Source organism: Bombus vancouverensis, chromosome 18 (genome assembly GCF_051014615.1).
Source record: "Bombus vancouverensis nearcticus chromosome 18, iyBomVanc1_principal, whole genome shotgun sequence".
Lineage (NCBI taxonomy): Eukaryota > Metazoa > Arthropoda > Insecta > Hymenoptera > Apidae > Bombus > Bombus vancouverensis.
Genome location: NC_134928.1, coordinates 529,537 through 536,805, shown reverse-complemented (window position 1 = coordinate 536,805; position 7,269 = coordinate 529,537). Strand labels below are relative to the sequence as shown.

The 7,269-nt window shown below is 35.6% G+C and overlaps 1 long non-coding RNA gene across 7 annotated transcripts in view; it reads right to left on the bottom strand.

Annotated features, from left to right (window-relative positions):
* Window positions 1-1,564: 1,564 nt before the first annotated feature.
* The window catches only part of LOC143304057 (uncharacterized), a 37,090-nt gene continuing 31,385 nt past the window's right edge, over window positions 1,565-7,269 (bottom strand). For 3 of the 7 annotated variants that reach the window (XR_013060746.1, XR_013060745.1, XR_013060748.1), the window contains 3 exons: window positions 3,322-3,444; window positions 2,421-2,827; window positions 1,565-2,320 (listed from right to left, as the gene is read on the bottom strand). This is a non-coding gene — a long non-coding RNA (uncharacterized LOC143304057). Of the gene's footprint in view, window positions 2,321-2,420; window positions 2,828-3,321; window positions 3,445-3,810; window positions 4,393-7,269 lie in introns of those variants that run through there. The other 4 variants (XR_013060753.1, XR_013060754.1, XR_013060749.1 and 1 more) reach the window with 4 other exon arrangements.

Genomic DNA, 7,269 nt, shown 5'->3' with positions numbered 1-7,269 from the left:
AATCAATTAAGTTAAAAGATGCAATAGAGACAGTACCAGTGTTCGACGGACATCTACCCTCGGTATTTCGATTTTTAAGAGCATGCGAGCGCGCATGAAACATGGTTCCTAGGCATCAAGAATCTCAGTTAGTAAAATTATTAACAAATAAGCTTCGCGGGCACGCGTTTCTCGCCATAGAAGACACAGAAATAATAAGTTTAAACGATTTCGGGAATAAATTAAAAGATATGTTCGATCCGGGAAAAACGGTTAACGAATATAAAGGGGAATTAGCTACAATATTTCAACGACCGGGAGAAGATATTTTGGACTACATAGAGCGCGTCAAAGATCTCAGACTGGCAATAATGAACGGGGAAAGGTACGAGTATGGCACCGTATTTCAAGATAGGATAGATCGAGACACGAGGGAAGCTTTCGTTAAGGGGCTCCCAAACGAGGTGTATTTACGAGTAAAAATAGCAGGATACCAATCCTTGGACGATGCGTACCGCCAAGCCGTGAAAGCAACGCGAGAATTAAAACAAGCGAACGATAGATTTCGATACCAACATCCGACACCTTCGAATAATTATAACCGAAACAACCGCCAGGACTGGAAATTTGTACCGCCGTCGCGGAAACACCTAAACAACCCGGGAATAGAAGAAAATGTCAGGAAAGAAACAAGAGCAATAACTTGGGAAGGAAAACGCACAAATAAATACCTCGATAGAGATCTAAATCAAAAGAGAGATGCTGATCATTTCAACCAACCAACTTTTCAATGCAAACACCGTTCCGTTGCTGTGATAAGGGATAATGTCACGTTAAATAATAAGAGGACGCACGGTGCCATAGATAGGATCATGGCTGAGAAATTTACTGAGTTACCAAACAAGATAAATAATATTAGTGCCAAAGAACTTTCAGACGAAGGAGAAACTAGGAAATTGAACGACGAGACGACAGGCAACGCTTATCCACTGCCTAATATCACAGAGATATTGGGCCCGCTGGGAAGTGCGAATTGCCTCTCCACGTTCGACTTGGCAAAGATACAAAAGCAAGATTCCACGAAATTCGTGAATGTTTCAACCATAATAGGAAAAGAGATCGCGAGTGCATCTCACTCAAAAACTTCTATAAAACCATCAGAAGGAAACTTTATCGAACTCAAAGCCAAATCATTAAATTGCAAGGAAGATCACACTATAGAAAATAAAAATATAGCTATCCTTAAATCCAAAACAGAATCTATAAGCAAAAAGGTTTGTAATAAAAATTCAAAGAATAATTCCAAATCTACCAAAAATATTCCGAAACGTTCCATACAAATAAATAATAATTTAATTATAATAAGCACTTCCAGTGAAACTATTCATCCTGAAAAGGTAGAGAAAAATAAAGGTGTCGTGAATGAAGTAAATGAAGAAGAAAAAAGGGTAACTAAGGAAAAGGATTCTAAACATTTTCGAGCTGAAGAAACGCAAGTTCAACGAGCTCAAAGAAATCAAAAGGGAGAAAATAGGGAATCACCAGTCGAAGATATATATAAAAACTTGAATAAATACGCTAGCCATTGGATTATAATTGCATTAAAAATACTTTATTGGTTACTACATCTAATATTTGACGTAGGCAACATAGTAAGTAATGCTGATCTTATGATTCCCCCAGGAAAATATAGATGGTATCAAACTATACTATATACAAAATATTTTTGGGTTAATATGGCTGCGGCACTTTCAAAAATTTGTATTTTGAATGCTATTAGCAAGCAATTGGATAATTGGATCGATGTCAGTAAACTTGCGTCTTGGCGCAAAATAAAAACTAAAATGAAGGAAAGGAACGAAATTCTCCCCGCACAAATTAGTTTCGGACATCTAGCCAGAGAACCTGTCGGTGAAGTAACAATCGAAGAGAACATGGAACCAACATGCGCAGAATATCTCGAAGATCTGTTCAATAAAATTAACACTGTACAACGAATGGCAAGAGAAAATTTGATAAAATTCAAACTAAGACCAAAAGAATATTACGATCGACGAATCAACCCTCAAGATTTTAAAATAGGAGATTCGATATATCTACTAAAAGAACCCAGTATAGGAAAATTCTCCGATCAATATACTGGACCACACAAAGTGCTAGAAATCTTGCAGAACCAAAACGTCAAGATTGAAGTAAAAGGGATTCCGCGAACGGTGCATTTAAACAAGTTGAAACTGGCGCATAATCGAAATAAGCAATGAATAAAGCGATTTCATTGGACAACGTAGTGCGGTAGTATATGTTATAGTGCTGTTCGTCGAATAATGCAGATATCGAACACCTAAAAGGAAAAAGGAAAATTATTATACGTGTTTCAATTATTGCTTAAATATAAAACGTGTTAACTCAATGAACAATTAACTAGCGAAAGTGAAAGTTACCTTGTGAACAAGTGATCAACACACAAGAAAGTGCACGTGCAAGTATAAGTTATGGATCGTTGTTCGTGGAACACAATGTATGACAGCTACCTAAAATAAGTGAATAAATTAGTTTCAATTGTCTCAGTGCAAAATACAAGGTTACTAAATGTTATAACTATATTATGGATAAATCAAAAGGAGGTGTGACACTGTTCGTCGAACAATACAGATAGCGAAAACCTAAAAAGAAAAAAGGAAAATTATTATGTGTACTCCAATTATTGTTTGAATATACAACGTGTCGATTCAGTAAATAATTAAAAGAGGGAAAGTGAAAGTTACCTTGTAAACAAGTAATCATCATACAAGAAGGTCTACGTGCAAAATAGGTTATGGCTCCCTGCTTGCGGAACACCATGCACCAGCTGAAAATAAACGAACGAATTAACTCCAATTGCCGTAATGCAAAGAGCAGCATCGCTAAATGTTATAACGGTGCTGTGGAGGCGTGGCACCGTTCGTCAAATGACACAGATAGCGGAAACTTGGAAAAAGAAAAGAAGTTTATTACGAGTGCTCCAATTACTGTTTGAATGTAAACCGTGTTAGTTCAATGAATAACGAAAACAGTGAAAGTGCAACTTACCTCGTGAACAATCAATCACCATACAAGGAAGTGTACATGCATGGATTTCGCAGATTAACAAGAAGAAATAAAATAGCTGATAAATATAGAAAGTGGTTAGAAAATAATTAAGATAGATTAATTGAAAGTAAAAGGATATTTTATTATGTATTAATCTACGTAGTATTGTTATATTATTATATCTAACATGTAGAAGTGGATTTTGTAATGCACAATAGCGGTCGCACACACAATGCATTATACACATATTAAATTAAATGAATTAAACAGTACCTTTATAGCCACAGATATAAGACGATTGAAGACAACCGTAGTAAGTATCCAAGGCATATCGAAGAATCGGATGATGTTGTGGGAATGATCTAGGTAAGTGATGCAGCATCGAAAGAGTAGAATCTGAAGAATTACAGACAATGTTAATCTAACAAATAGATTTTAATCACTAATAAAGAAACTAATTCATATCATACACAAAATAATAGCAAATAGCAAGTACAAGCAATAATAAATTAATAGAAAAGAATAAGAAAGGTCAATAAACACAGAAGTAGGTTAGAAATTAATCAAGATAGACTAACTAAATATTAACGATAAGACATGACTGAACTCGGTGCAAAAGAATAAAGTTATGCTACACGAAATAACTGGTAACAGAATACACAAAACAATATTACAAAACACTACTAAATAAGATTATAGTGATTAACAATTAATTAGTTATTTCAACAACACGTTGCTGTTGACATTAAACCAACGCCATACCAAAGAGACACGCGAGCGACCATGTTGAAAAATTCGTCGCGCGCACATACAAATAACAGCTAATGCAACATAATACAGCATCATAATAGCAATGTTAGGTACTAATAAAAAAAAAAAAAAAAACAACACAAGAAAAGGGGGAGAGAGTTAAGGAAAATATATATAATAAATAACAACTAACACAATTATAACATATTATATATGTATTATATTATATACAGGGATACAGTATTCGTACAAGGGAACAGATCCAAAAGAAAATTATATAAACAATATATATATATATTAACTATTTTTATATGTGTGTACAAAACTGATGGCGAACTCATCAACCATTCTCTGAACGACGGATGGAAGAACATGAATAGCAATCCGCACAGTGGAACTGTAAAGTATTGGTACTCCACTCACGAAACCAAGTACTGATGATATCCACCTGTAAACAAACAACATTTATAACTATGCATATAATTTTCACTTATGTTTACCAATATATATATACACGCACGTTGTAAAGTAGGCGATATTTATAACATTCACTTCCATTGATAATGCAAGTGACTCATAAAATTAAGCCGTCATATTTACCATTGCACGCACATATATATGTCGGGTTCACATTAGAATTAGAGTTAGGGGCGTGAAGCGAATCTTCGTTTGGATTACACGTCGTCGTTATGCAATAGAGAAGACATTGGCTAGTGCAAATACGATTATTATAGAACCGGACAAGTACCCGCGGTAGTTAGGTGCTCGAAAAACTAATGACAATGATCCTAGGTTCAATAACGAATCCGCGGTCGACGGGATGATAGATGAACGTACTTACAAAATCTAAGTCGGACGCGTAATATTCACTGGTCGTAAAGAGTTACTCCTTTCATCAGTGAGATCGCGAACGAGAATGCCTTTCCCGTCCCTATGATGCCACAGAGGAAAACTATAATGGGGTGTGTCTAAGGATACGAGATCATCGGATTCGTCGAGAAAAGCCTTCGTTCAGAAAGTAAGGGAAATTGACGTTGCTGCTAATTGGTCAATCTCCATATCGGTGGTTAGAAAAAGATGCTAGCCGCCTTCGAGGGAATGTTGCTAGTGGGAGACGCCGCTCGTTGAAAAATATGTCTCCCCTATCTTCCCGTAGTTGGGACAAAGACTGTTTGTCTGTTTGAAGGACTTTAGTTAAATAAACCTTAAGATTTATAACGGGCCCTCGGGCTAGCCGAACATGTACTGCGGAGACGCATCGACATCTAGCAATCATCTTACTCGAAGAATAGGGTCTGCGTGTGGCGAGCCACAGGACAGAATCCGTTGGAATGTTTACTGTCGCGTGTCGCCACGAATATTTCTTTTAAGGAGAGCTATAGCATTACTCCATACCTTTGTTAGACAAAGCGTTCATCCCGTGACCGCGGCTACGTTCGGCGACTGACTGTCGCCTCGAGCCCAAGCTCATTATCACGACTCTCGAACAATTACAATCGGGTTGAATAACTACAATTGTTCAATTACAGCTATAGTAGACTCTAGGTTACAATGTTGCGGGATTATCCAAAATTCCAAAGGCTCCGGTGTTCTTTCATCTCCGACATGTAAAATATTATATTTTGTCCATCTAATGATTCCGTTAGAATGCGTGAAAGACTCTTTTTTGATCATATTCAATAATATAAACATCACCGTGTGGATTGCACGTTTTAAGTCATCCTTCTCCTAGTCGACGAATTGGAATTGAACACATAAATAATAAAAAAGATTTTTTAATGATACACGAAACGTGCAATTTTTATACACAATCGTTAACATACGTTCAAATGAAAAGAAAAGTTTCTTTGGAATGATAGCACGAATTAATAATCTAAAGAAAGAGTCCATTGCATTAGCATGTTGAAAATTCCGTAGAGTTCACGGTACAGATAGAATTAACTGATCCAAGAAACGTATGATATAGTATGTACGATACGTATGATATTGCTGAAGACAAAATTGTTGCAACGGCTATAGATAATACAAGCAATTTTGGAGAAGCCTTCCAATTATTTGGAGTAAACGTAAAATGCATAAATAATTGCGAACGAACGTTTAACACTAGAACTACCGATAGTTAACACGAAGCTATTTCTACTAAAACCAGTGAAAATGACTAGTCTTTAAAAAATAAGTAATAATAGAATATTTTTATATTTATTGATCTATTACTTTCTTACAGAAGGAATTCCATGTTATGTAGTAGATTTTTGGTATTATTGATCCATCTGGGACCATAATCTCTAAACGAGAGTTGACACATTTATAAAATTGTCGAACCAGTCATTCTGACTGCTTGTGGTATTTCTAGCGTCAGCATCTAGCGATCAATCTGAAATTTTCCTGATAACTGATATCATCATATCGAAGATACGCGGTAAAAATTTGAAAAACGTGTGGGAAGTTGTAGGAAACGAGGAAACTGGCTAATTGGAGTTCGATAAACAAATTGCAGGACTCTTTCACGCTTTGACAAGTAGCAGTCATTTTGACTGCTATTGGTATACGTAGCCTTGATACAAAATTATTTTGAGTTTGGATACATAAAAAACAAAATAAAATTCATTATATTATTCTTTTAGTTATCGTTGCGAGAGTCATTACATCATTGCGGAAAAAAAATATAACACAAAGTAGGAATTTTTAAATGACGTTGTAAAACCAGTCAATTTGACTGGTGTGGTAGTTCTAGTGTTAATGAAACGGATCTTATTGCTGCTCACATACATTGCGTTTATGCGTTTCAGACAATGGTAACAGAATTTTATAAGAACTGACACAATTAACAACTGCATATAGTAAAGTTATACAGAAATGTCACTATTTATGGAAAGTGACAGCACAGCCAAAAACTACAGAAACAATTCAGGATATTTTGTGCCATACTCTGACCAGACCTGAGCAAACTAGAACAGTTTGTATGGTTCGTCACAAATTATTGCAATAAATGGAAAAAGTAATAAACTTCGCAAAATTAAACAATCAAGATTTTCAGTAGCTAGAGAATCATTTAAAGTATAGGAAATCTTTTGCTATGCTTTTAATATGTTACAATGTGAAAGTAATACATCTTACGGAATTTTCATACCATTTCTTTCTCTACATGCAAAACTTAAAGCGATAATGAATTTAGAACGGATTTATTATAAGCCATTTGCAGAAACTCTTTCGAACAATATAAAAGTGAGATTTCACGAATTTTTAACCTCTTTCTACTCTAAAAACTGAAAAAGGTGTAACATCGGTTTTCTCATCTCGGCGATTTAAACAGCAATGGTGATCACTTCTCTTAATCAAGGCAGGAGTTCCGCAAGGAAGCGTCCTAGGACCAATTTTATACACATTATACACGGCCAACATACCAACAACTAACAATAGCAAAATACTGACATTCGCGGATGACACAGCTGTACTAGTCAGGCACACTAA